Raw genomic sequence first — 12,877 nt, forward strand, 5'->3', positions numbered from 1 at the left:
AGCTTTGGCTCGACGAGCCCCTCAAAAATCTCCTCATTATTTTTCTGAAACAATCTGAAATTTTTAGTAACTTCAAACAAAATGAACCAACTTCAATAATATTGATAGCAACTACTCCTACAAGTGCCTAGAGCCTAAATCAAGCATTAGAACTACTTGGAACCATATAAATTTGACATGCAAGCTCAAGAACATGGTCACCTATGCAGCAAAAATTTGCAAAGAATAAAGCACTAGAACAAAAACTAATTGGACTAACGGAGGAGTCACATACCAAGGAACAATCTCCCCAAGCAGTTTTGCGAGAGGTTCTTTGAGCAAGAAGATCAAAAATCGTAGCAAAAGTGGCTGGAACTCATGCTTGAGTTGGTTTTGCAGGTTTGTGTGAGACAGAGGAAGAAGATGTGTGTTGGGATAAGTGGAGGAGGGCCACCGTGGGCCCATGAGGCAGGGGCGCGCCCTAGGGGGGGCGCCCACCACCCTCGTGGCCAGGTGGCAGCTCCTCTCGCGGTAATTTTTGCACAGTAAATCCTCAAATATTCCTGAAAAAATCATATTAAATTGGCATGGCATTCTGAGGACTTTTATTTTCGGGATATTTTTATATTGCACGGATAAGTCAGGAAACAGATAGAAAATATTATTTTTACTTTATTTAATATAAATAACAGAAAGTACAGAGAGGGTACAGAAGTTTGTGCTTCTAGTTTCATCCATCTCATGCTCATCAAAAAGAATCCACTAACAAGGTTGATCAAGTCTTGTTAACAAACTCGTTCCGATAATCATGAAACCGGAGAAATTTCGAATAACACTAAGTTACCTCAATGGGGATATGCACATCCCCAATAATAAGTATATCATATTTCTTCTTGACAGTTGGTAGAGGAAATTCAAAACCTCCAAATATAATCGATGGAATTTTTCCAATAGAGTTGATACTATGAACTTGAGGTTGTTTCCTCGGAAAGTTTACCGTATGCTCATTACCATTAACATGAAAAGTGACATTGCCTTTGTTGCAATCAATAACAGCCCCTGCAGTATTAAGAAAAGGTCTTCCAAGAATAATAGACATACTATCATCCTCGGGAATATCAAGTATAACAAAGTCCGTTAAAATAGTAACGTTTGCAACCACAACAGGCACATCCTCACAAATAGCGACAGGTATAGCAGTTGATTTATCAGCCATTTGCAAAGATATTTCGGTAGGTGTCAGCTTATTCAAGTCAAGTCTACGATATAAAGAGAGAGGCATAACACTAACACCGGCTCCAAGATCACATAAAGCAGTTTTAATATAATTTCTTTTAATGGAGCAAGGTATAGTAGGTACTCCGGGATCTCCAAGTTTCTTTGGTATTCCACCCTTAAAAGTATAATTAGCAAGCATGGTGGAAATCTCAGCTTCCGGTATCTTTCTTTTATTAATAATGATATCCTTCATATATTTAGCATAAGGATTTGTTTTGAGCACATCAGTTAATCGCATACACAAAAAGATAGGCCTAATCATTTCAGCAAAGCGCTAAAAATCCTCATCATCCTTTTTCTTGGATGGTTTCGGAGGAAAAGGCATGGGTTTCTGAACCCAAGGTTCCCTTTCTTTACCATGTTTCCTAGCAACAAAGTCTCTTTTATCATAACGTTGATTCTTTGATTGTGGGTTATCAAGATCAACAGCAGGTTCAATTTCTACATCATTATCATTACTAGGTTGAGCATCATCATGAACATCATCATTAATATTTTCATTAGGTTCATGTTCATTACCAGATTGTGTTTCAGCATCAGACATAGAGATATCATTTGGATTATCAGGTGGTTCAGCAATAGGTTCACTAGAAGTTTGCATAGTTCTATCATTTTTCTTCTTCTTTTTAGAAGAACTAGGAACATCAATATTATTTCTTTGAGAATCTTGCTCGATTCTCTTAGGGTGGCCTTCAGGATACAAAGGTTCCTGAGTCATTCTACCAGTTCTAGTAGCCACTCTAACAACATAATCATTTTTCTTACTATTCATTTCATCAAGCACTTCTTTTTGAGCCTTAAGTACTTGTTCTACTTGAGTGGTAACCATAGAAGCATGTTTGCTAACAAGTTTAAGTTCACCTTTAATATTAGCCATATAATCACCCAAGCGTCTAATCATATAAGCATTTTCTTTTAATTCTCTACCAAAATAAGCATTGAAGTTGCCTTGCTTAAACATAAAGTTATCAAACTCATCCAAGCACTAACTAGCAATTTTAGTAGGAGGGACTTCAGCTTTATCATATCTATAGAGAGAATTTACCTTTACTACCTGTGTCGGGATATCGGGATCAGGAGGTTCTTCAATAAATAAATAATTAAGATCATATGTTTCTTCAATAGGCGGTATATTAAGACCATGTATTTCTTCAATAGGAGGTAAATTCTTAACGTCTTCAGCTTTAATACCTTTTTCTTTCATAGATTTCTTTGCCTCTTGCATATCTTCGGGACTGAGAAATAAAACACCTCTCTTCTTCGGAGTTGGTTTAGGAATAGACTCAGTAATTGGAGCGGGAGATGGCTCAGGAGCTGGCTCAAGAGGTGCCCAATTATTTTCATTTGTCAACATATTATTCAATAGAATTTCAGCTTCATCCGGTGTTCTTTCCCTGAAAAGAGAACCAGCACAACTATCCATGTAATCTCTGGAAGCATCAGTTAGTCCATTATAAAAGATATCAAGTATTTCAGGTTTCTTAAGAGGATGATCAGGCAAAGCATTAAGTAACTTGAGAAGCCTCCCCCAAGCTTGTGGGAGACTCTCTTCTTTAATTTGCATGAAGTTGTATATTTCGCTCAAAGCAGCTTGTTTCTTATGAGCAGGGAAATATTTAGCAGAGAAGTAATAAATCATATCCTGGGGACTACGCACACAACCAGGATCAAGAGAATTAAACCATATCTTAGCATCACCCTTTAATGAGAATGGAAATATTTTAAGTATATAAAAGTAACGCGATCTCTCATCATTAGTAAACAGGGCAGCTATATCATTTAACTTAGTAAGATGTGCCACAACAGTTTCAGATTCATAGCCATAAAACGGATCAGATTCCACCAAAGTAATTATATCAGGATCGACAGAGAATTCATAATCCTTATCAGGAACACAAATAGGTGAAGTAGCAAAAGCAGGGTCGGGTTTCATTTTATCTCTAAGTGATTCTTTGTTCCATTTAATTAATAACCTCTTAAGCTCATATCTATCTTTGCAAGCTAAAATAGCGGCATAAGATTCCATATCAAAAAGATAGCCCTCAGGAATAACAGGCATATTTTCATCATCACTATCGTCATCGTATTCAGATTCAATAATTTCTTTTTCTCTAGCCCTAGCAATTTGTTCATCAAGAAATTCACCAAGGGGCACAGTAGTATCAGGCATAGAAGCACTTTCATCATAAGTATCATGCATAGCAGAAGTGGCATCATCAATAATATGCGACATATCAGAATGAATAGCAGAAGCAGGTGTAGGTGTCGCAAACTTACTCATAACAGAAGGTGAATCAAGTGCAGAGCTAGATGGTAGTTCCTTACCTCCCCTTGTAGTTGAGGGATAGATCTTGGTTTTTGGATCTCTTAAGTTCTTCATAGTGTCCAGCTGATCTAAATCCCAAGTGACTCAAAGAATAGAGCTATGCTCCCCGGCAACAGCGCCAGAAATTAATCTTGATAACCCACAAGTATAGGGGGTCGCAACAGCTTTTGAGGGTAGAGTATTCAACCCAAATTTATTGATTTGACACAAGGGGAGCCAAAGAATATTCTCAGGTATTAGCAGCTGAGTTGTCAATTCAACCACACCTGGAAACTTAGTATCTGCAGCAAAGTGTTTAGTAGCAAAGTAATATGATAGTGGCGGTAGCGGCAACAAAAGTAAAGACAGCAAAAGTAATGTTTTTGGTATTTTGTAGTGATTGTAACAGTAGCAGCGGAAAAGTAAATAAGCGAGAACCAGTATATGGAAAACTCATAGGCACCGGATCAGTGATGGATAATTATGCCGGATGCGGTTCATTATGTAACAGTCATAACATAGGGTGACACAGAACTAGCTCCAATTCGTCAATGTAATGTAGGCATGTATTTCGTATATAGTCATACGTGCTTATGGAAAAGAACTTGCATGACAACTTTTGTCCTACCCTCCCATGGCAGCGGGGTCCTATTGGAAACTAAGGGATATTAAGGCCTCCTTTTAACAGAGAACTGGAACAAAGCATTAGCACATAGTGAATACATGAACTCCTCAAACTATGGTCATCACCGGGAGTGGTCCCGATTATTGTCACTTCGGGGTCGCCGGATCATAACACATAGTAGGTGACTATAGACTTGCAAGATAGGATCAAGAACTCACATATATTCATGAAAACATAATAGGTTCAGATCTGAAATCATGGCACTCGGGCCCTAGTGACAAGCATTAAGCATAGCAAAGTCATAGCAACATCAATCTCAGAACATAATGGATACTAGGGATCAAACCCTAACAAAACTAACTTGATTATATGATAAATCTCATCCAACCCATCACCGTCCAGCAAGCCTATGATGCAATTACTCATGCACAGCGGTGAGCATCATGAAATTGGTGATGGAGGATGGTTGATGATGACGACGGCGACGAATCCCCCTCTCTGGAGCCCCGAACGGACTCCAGATCAGCCCTCCTGAGAGGTTTTAGGGCTTGGCGGCGGCTCTGTATCGTAAAACGTGATGATTTCTTCTCTCTTATTTTTTTCTCTCCGAAAGAAAATATATAGAGTTGGAGTTGGCGTTGGAGGGTTTCCAGGGGGGCACGAGGTAGGGGGGCACGCCCTAGGGGGGGGCCCACCCTCGTGAGAAGGGTGAGGGCCCCCTGGTCTTCATCTTTGGCGAGGTTTTTTCATTGTTTTTTCTAAGATGTTCCGTGGAGTTTCAGGTCATTCTGAGAATATTTGTTTTCTGCACATAAAACAACACCATGGTAATTCTGCTGAAACAGCATCAGTCCGGGTTAGTTCCATTCAAATCATACAAGTTAGAGTCCAAAACAAGGGCAAAAGTGTTTGGAAAAGTAGATACGACGGAGACGTATCACTCCTCTATGCGGAGGTAACATTCCGTATTTCCATTTACTGTAATGACGCCGCATGGACCAGGCATCTTGAGCTTGAGATAAGCATAATGTGGTACCGCATTGAATTTAGCAAACGCGGTTCGTACGAGCAGTGCGTGGTAGCCGCCGCGGAAGGGGACGATATCGAAGATTAGCTCTTCGCTTCGGAAGTTATCTGGGGAACCGAAGACCACCTCCAGCATGATCGAGCCTGTACAACGGGCTTCTACGCCTGGTATAACTCCTTTAAAGGTAGTTATCGTGGGCTTGATTCGTGAGGGATTAATGCCCATTTTGCGTACTGTATCCCGATAGAGCAGGTTGAGGCTGCTACCACCGTCCATTAGGACTCGTGTCATGTGGAATCCGTCAATGATTGGGTCGAGTACCAATGCAGTCGAACCTCCATGACGGATGCTAGTTGGATGATCATGACGATCAAAGGTGATCGGGAATGACGACCATGGGTTGAACTTTGGGGCGACTGGCTATACCGCATAAACGTCCCTAAGTGCGCGCTTGCGCTCCCTTTTGGGGATGTGTGTAGCATATATCATGTCCACCATTTTGACTTGAGGCAGGAATTTCTTCTGCCCCCCAGTGTTCGGCTGCCGGGGCTCCTCGTCTTCGTCCTCGCTCTGCGATTCCCATTCCTTGTTTCTGCTATTTGCCATGTTGGCTTGCTTAAAGACCCGGCAATCTCTGTTAGTATGGTTGGCCGGTTTGTCTGGGGTGCCATGTATCTGGCACGGATGATCAAGTTTGCGGTCCAAGCTGGATGGTCCTCCACCGTTCCTTTTATAGGGCTTCTTTCGCTGGTCGGATTTGGAGCCGCTGAATCCGGCGTGAACTGTGGTGTCCTTGGTGTTATCGCCATTGCTTCGGCGTTTGTGTCTGTTGCGTCGGAGCTTGCTGGTGCTATTTTTGGCCTTAGAGGGGCCTGCTTCGTTGGTTATGTTTGTACTGCGAGCCAGCCAACCATCCTCTCCCATGCAAAAGCGGGTCATAAGTGCCGTGAGGGCTGCCATGGACCTTGGCTTTTCTTGGCCGAGGTGGTGGACTAGCCATTCGTCACGGATGCTATGTTTAAAGGTCGCTAGGGCTTCCGCATCCGGACAGTCAACGATCTGGTTCTTTTTGGTTAGGAACCTAGTCCAGAATTTTCTGGCTGATTCTCCAGGTTGTTGAACTATGTGGCTTAGGTCATCGACATCGGGTGGCCGGACATATGGACCTTGGAAGTTATCGAGGAAGGCTTCTTTCAAGTCCTCCCAGCTGCCAATGGAATTTTTAGGCAGGCTGTTCAGCCAGTGGTGAGTAGGTCCTTTGAGCTTTAATGGGAGGTATTTGATGGCGTGGAGGTCATCTCCTCGGGCCATGTGGATGTGGAGAATAAAATCTTCAATCCATACTGCGGGATCGGTTGTTCCGTCGTATGATTCAATATTGACGGGCTTGAACCCCTCGGGGAATTCGTGATCCAGCACCTCATCTGTGAAGCAGAGAGGGTGTGCGGCGCCTCTATAGCGGGTGTTGGGGAACGTAGTAATTTCAAAAAAATCCTTCTCACACGCAGGATCATGTTGATGCGTAGCAACAAGAGGGGAGAGTGTCGTCCACGTACCCTCGTAGACTGTTAAGAGGAAGCGTTATGACAACGCGGTTGATGTACTCGTACGTCTTTATGATCAAGTGCTAAGCTAATGGAATGGGTCAAGTAAATCACATCATTCTCCTAATGATGTGATCCCATTGATTAAATAACAACTCATGTCTATGGTTTGGAAACTTAACCATCTTTGATCAATGAGCTAGTCATGTAGAGGCATACTAGTGACACTATGTTTGTCTATGTATTCACACATGTATTATGTTTCCGGTTAATACAATTCTAGCATGAATAATAAACATTTATCATGAAATAAGGAAATAAATAATAACTTTATTATTGCCTCTAGGGCATATTTCCTTCAGTCTCCCACTTGCACAAGAGTCAATCATCTAGATTACACAGTAATGATTTTAACACCCATGGAGCCTTGGTGCTGATCATGTTTTGCTCGTGGAAGAGTCTTAGTTAACGGGTCTGCAACATTCAGATCCGTATGTATTTTGCAAATCTCTATGTCTCCCACCTGGACTTGATCCCGGATGGAGTTGAAGCGTCTCTTGATGTGCTTGGTTCTCTTGTGAAATCTGGATTCCTTTGCCAAGGCAATTGCACCAGTATTGTCACAAAAGATTTTCATTGGACCCGATGCACTAGGTACGACACCTAGATCGGATATGAACTCCTTCATCCAGACTCCTTCATTCGCTGCTTCCGAAGTAGCAATGTACTCCGGTTCACATGAAGATCCCGCCACGACGCTCTGTTTAGAACTGCTCCAACTGATAGCTCCACCGTTTAATATAAACACGTATCCGGTTTGTGATTTTGAATCGTCCGGATCAGTGTCAAAGCTTGGATCAATGTAACCATTTACGATGAGCTCTTTGTCACCTCCATAAACGAGAAACATATCCTTGGTCCTTTTCATGTACTTCAGGATGTTCTTGACCGCTGTCCAGTGATCCACTCCTGGATTACTTTGGTACCTCCCTGCTAGGCTAATAGCAAGGCACACATCAGGTCTAGTACACAACATTGCATACATGATAGAGCCTATGGCTGAAGCATAGGGAACACTTTTCATTTTCTCTCTATCTTCTGCAGTGGTCGGGCATTGAGTCTTACTCAACGTCACACCTTGTAACACAGGCAAGAACCCTTTCTTAGCTTGATCCATGTTGAAATTCTTCAAAACTTTATCAAGGTGTGTGCTTTGTGAAAGTCCAATTAAGCGTATTGATCTATCTCTATAGATCTTGATGCCCAATATATAAGCAGCTTCACCGAGGTCTTTCATTGAAAAACTCTTATTCAAGTATCCTTTTATGCTATCGAGAAATTATATATCATTTCCAATCAATAATATGTCATCCACATATAATATTAGAAATGCTACAGAGCTCCCACTCACTTTCTTGTAAATACAGGCTTCTCCAAAAGTCTGTATAAGACCATATGCTTTGATCACACTATCAAAACGTTTATTCCAACTCCGAGAGGCTTGCACCAGTCCATAAATGGATCGCTGGAGCTTGCACACTTTGTTAGCTCCCTTTGGATCGATAAAACCTTCAGGTTGCATCATATACAACTCTTCTTCCAGAAATCCATTCAGGAATGCAGTCTTTACATCCATTTGCCAAATTTCACAATCATAAAATGCGGCAATTGCTAACATGATTCGGACGGACTTAAGGCATCGCTACGGGTGAGAAGGTCTCATCATAGTCAACTCCTTGAACTTGTCGAAAACCTTTTGCAACAAGTCGAGCTTTGTAGACAGTAACATTACCGTCAGCATCTGTCTTCTTCTTGAAGATCCATTTATTCCCGATGGCTTGCCGATCATCGGGCAAGTCAACCAAAGTCCACACTTTGTTCTCATACATGGATCCCATCTCAGATTTCATGGCCTCAAGCCATTTTGCGGAATCTGGGCTCATCATCTCTTCCTCATAGTTCGTAGGTTCATCATGGTCAAGTAACATGACTTCCAGAACAGGATTACCGTACCACTCTGGTGCGGATCTTGCTCTGGTTGACCTATGAGGTTAGGTAGTAACTTGATATGAAGTTTCATGATCATCATCATTAGCTTCCTCAATAATTGGTGTAGGTGTCACAAGAACTGGTTTCTGTGATGAACTACTTTCCAATAAGGGAGCAGGTACAGTTACCTCATCAGGTTCTACTTTTCTCCCACTCACTTCTTTCGAGAGAAACTCCTTCTCTAGAAAGGATCCATTCTTAGCAACGAATGTCTTGCCTTCAGATATGTGATAGAAGGTGTACCCAACAGTTTCCTTTGGGTATCCTATGAAGACACATTTGTTCGATTTGGGTTCGAGCTTATCAAGTTGAAGCTTTTTCACATAAGCATCGCAGCCCCAAACTTTAAGAAATGACAACTTTGGTTTCTTGCCAAACCATAGTTCATAAGGCATTGTCTCAACGGATTTTGATGGTGCCCTAATTAACGTGAATGCAGCTATCTCTAAAGCATAGCCCCAAAATGATAGCGGTAAATCAGTAAGAGTCATCATAGATCACACCATATCTAGTAAAGTACGATTACGATGTTCGGACACACCATTACGCTTGGTGTTCCGGGTGGCGTGAGTTGCGAAACTATTCCACATTGTTTCAAATGTAGACCAAACTCATAACTCAAATATTCTCCTCGACGATCAGATCGTAGAAACTTTATTTTCTTGTTACGATGATTTTTCACTTCACTCTAAAATTCTTTGAACTTTTCAAATGTTTCAGACTTATGTTTCATTAAGTAGATATACCCATATCTGCTTAAATCATCTGTGAAGGTGAGAAAGTAACGATACCCGCCACGAGCCGCAATATTCATCGGACCACATACATCAGTACGTATGATTTCCAACAAATCTGTTGCTTGCTCCATAGTTCCGAAGAACGGCGTTTTTAGTAATCTTGCCCATAAGACATGGTTCGCAAGTACCAAGTGATTCATAATCAAGTGATTCCAAAAGTCCATCAGTATGGAGTTTCTTCATGCGCTTTATACCAATATGACCCAAACGACAGTTCCACAAATAAGTTGCACTATCATTATCAACTCTGCATCTTTTGGCTTCAACATTATGAATATGTGTATCACTACTATCGAGATTCAACAAAAATAGACCACTCTTTAAGGGTGCATGTCCATAAAAGATATTACTCATATAAATAGAACAACCATTATTCTCAGATTTAAATGAATAACCGTCTCGCATCAAACAAGATCCAGATATAATGTTCATGCTTAACGCTGGCACCAAATAACAATTATTTAGGTCTAAAACTAATCCCAAAGGTAGATGTAGAGGTAGCGTGCCGACGGCGATCACATCGACTTTGGAACCATTTCCCACGTGCATCGTCACCTCGTCCTTAGCTAGTCTTCGCTTAATCCGTAGTCCCTGTTTCGAGTTGCAAATATTAGCAACAGAACCAGTATCAAATACCCAGGTGCTACTGCGAGCTCTGGTAAGGTACACATCAATAACATGTATATCACATATACCTTTGTTCACCTTGCCATCCTTCTTATCCGCCAAATACTTGGGGCAGTTCCGCTTCCAGTGACCAGTCTGTTTGCAGTAGAAGCACTCAGTCTCAGGCTTAGGTCCAAACTTGGGTTTCTTCTCCTGAGCAGCAACTTGTTTGTTGTTCTTCTTGAAGTTCCCCTTCTTCTTCCCTTTGCCCTTTTTCTTGAAACTGGTGGTCTTGTTGACCATCAACACTTGATGCTCCTTCTTGATTTCTACCTCTGCAGCTTAATTTTAGCATCATGAAGAGCTCGGGAATTGTCTTATTCATCCCTTGCATATTATAGTTCATCATGAAGCTTTTGTAGCTTGGTGGCAGTGATTGAAGAACTCTATCAATGACACTATCAACGGGAAGATTAACTCCTAGCTGAGTTAAGTGATTATGATACCCAGACATTTTGAGTATATGCTCACTGACAGAACTATTCTCCTCCATCTTTCAGCTATAGAACTTATCGGAGACATCATATCTCTCAATCCGGGCATTTGTTGAAATATTAACTTCAACTCCTGGAACATCTCATATGCTCCATGACGTTCAAAATGTCGTTGAAGTCCCGGTTTGAAGCCGTAAAGCAATGCACACTGAACTATCGAGTAGTCATCAACTTTGCTCTGCCAGATGTTCATAACATCTGGTGTTGCTCCTGCGGCCGGTTTGGCACTTAGCGGTGCTTCTAGGACGTAATTCTTTTGTGCAACAATGAGGATAATCCTCAAGTTACGGACTTAGTCTGTGTAATTGCTACCATCATCTTTCAACTTTGCTTTCTCAAGGAACACATTAAAATTCAACGGAACAACAGCACGGGCCATCTATCTACAACAACATAGATAAGCATAATACTATCACGTACTAAGTTCATGATAAATTTAAGTTCAATTAATCATATTACTTAAGAACTCCCACTTAGATAGACATCCCTCTAATCATCTAAGTGATCACGTGATCCATATCAACTAAACCATAACCGATCATCACGTGAAATGGAGTAGTTTTCAATGGTGAACATCACTATGTTGATCATATCTACTATATGATTCATGCTCGACCTTTCGGTCTCAGTGTTCCGAGGCCATATCTGCATATGCTAGGCTCGTCAAGTTTAACCCGAGTATTCTGCGTGTGCAAAACTGGCTTGCACCCGTTGTAGATGGACGTAGAGCTTATCACACCCGATCATCACGTGGTGTCTCAGCACGACGAACTTTGGCAACAGTGCATACTCAGGGAGAGCACTTTTATCTTGAAATTTAGTGAGAGATCATCTTATAATGCTACCGTCAAACAAAGCAGAATAAGATGCATAAAGGATAAACATCACATGCAATCAATATAAGTGATATGATATGGCCATCATCATCTTGTGCTTGTGATCTCTATCTCCGAAGCACCGTCATGATCACCATCGTCACCGGCGCGACACCTTGATCTCCATCGTAGCATCGTTGTCGTCTCGCCAACTATTGCTTCTACGACTATCGCTACCGCTTAGTGATAAAGTAAATCAATTACAGGGCGATTGCATTGCATACAATAAAGCGACAACCATATGGCTCCTGCCAGTTGTTGATAACTCCGTTACAAAACATGATCATCTCATACAATAAATATAGCATCATGTCTTGACCATATCACATCACAACATGCCCTGCAAAAAAAGTTAGATGTCCTCTACTTTGTTGTTGCAAGTTTTACGTGGCTGCTACGAGCTAAGCTAGAACTGTTCTTACCTACGCATCAAAACCACAAGGATAGTTTGTCAAGTTAGTGCTGTTTTAACCTTCTCAAGGACCGGGCGTAGCCACACTCGGTTCAACTAAAGTTGGAGAAATTGACACCCGCCAGCCACCTATGTGCAAAGCACGTCGATAGAACCAGTCTCGCGTAAGTGTATGCGTATGTCGGTCCGGGCCGCTTCATCCAACAATACCGCCGAACCAAAGTATGACATGCTGGTAAGCAATATGACTTGTATCGCCCACAACTCACTTGTGTTCTACTCGTGCATATAACTGAGCAATATGACAGGCTCGGATACCACTGTTGGGCAACGTAGTAATTTCAAAAAAATTCCTACGCACACGCAGGATCATGGTGATGCATAGCAACGAGAGGGGAGAGTGTCGTCCACGTACTCTCGTAGACCGTTAAGCGGAAGCATTATGACAACGCGGTTGATGTAGTCGTATGTCTTTACGATCGACCGATTCTCAGTACCGAACGTACGGCACCTCCGCGTTCAGCACACGTTCAGCTCGGTGACGTCCCGCGAAATCACGATCCAGTAGAGCTTGAGGAAGAGTTTCATCAGTACGACGGCGTGGTGACGATGTTGATGATGCTACCGCAGCAGGGCTTCGCCTAAACACCGCTACAGTATGACCAAGGTGGATTATGGTGGAGGGGGGCACCGCACACGACTGGGAGAGATCTTTGTGATCAACTTGTGTGTCTAGAGGTGCCCCCTGCCCTTGTATATAAAGGAGCACGATGGAGGCCGGCCGGCCCTTGTTGGCGCGCCAGGAGGAGGAATCCTCCTCCTAGTA

This window comes from Triticum urartu, chromosome 2 (assembly GCF_003073215.2).
Source record: "Triticum urartu cultivar G1812 chromosome 2, Tu2.1, whole genome shotgun sequence".
Classification (NCBI taxonomy): domain Eukaryota; kingdom Viridiplantae; phylum Streptophyta; class Magnoliopsida; order Poales; family Poaceae; genus Triticum; species Triticum urartu.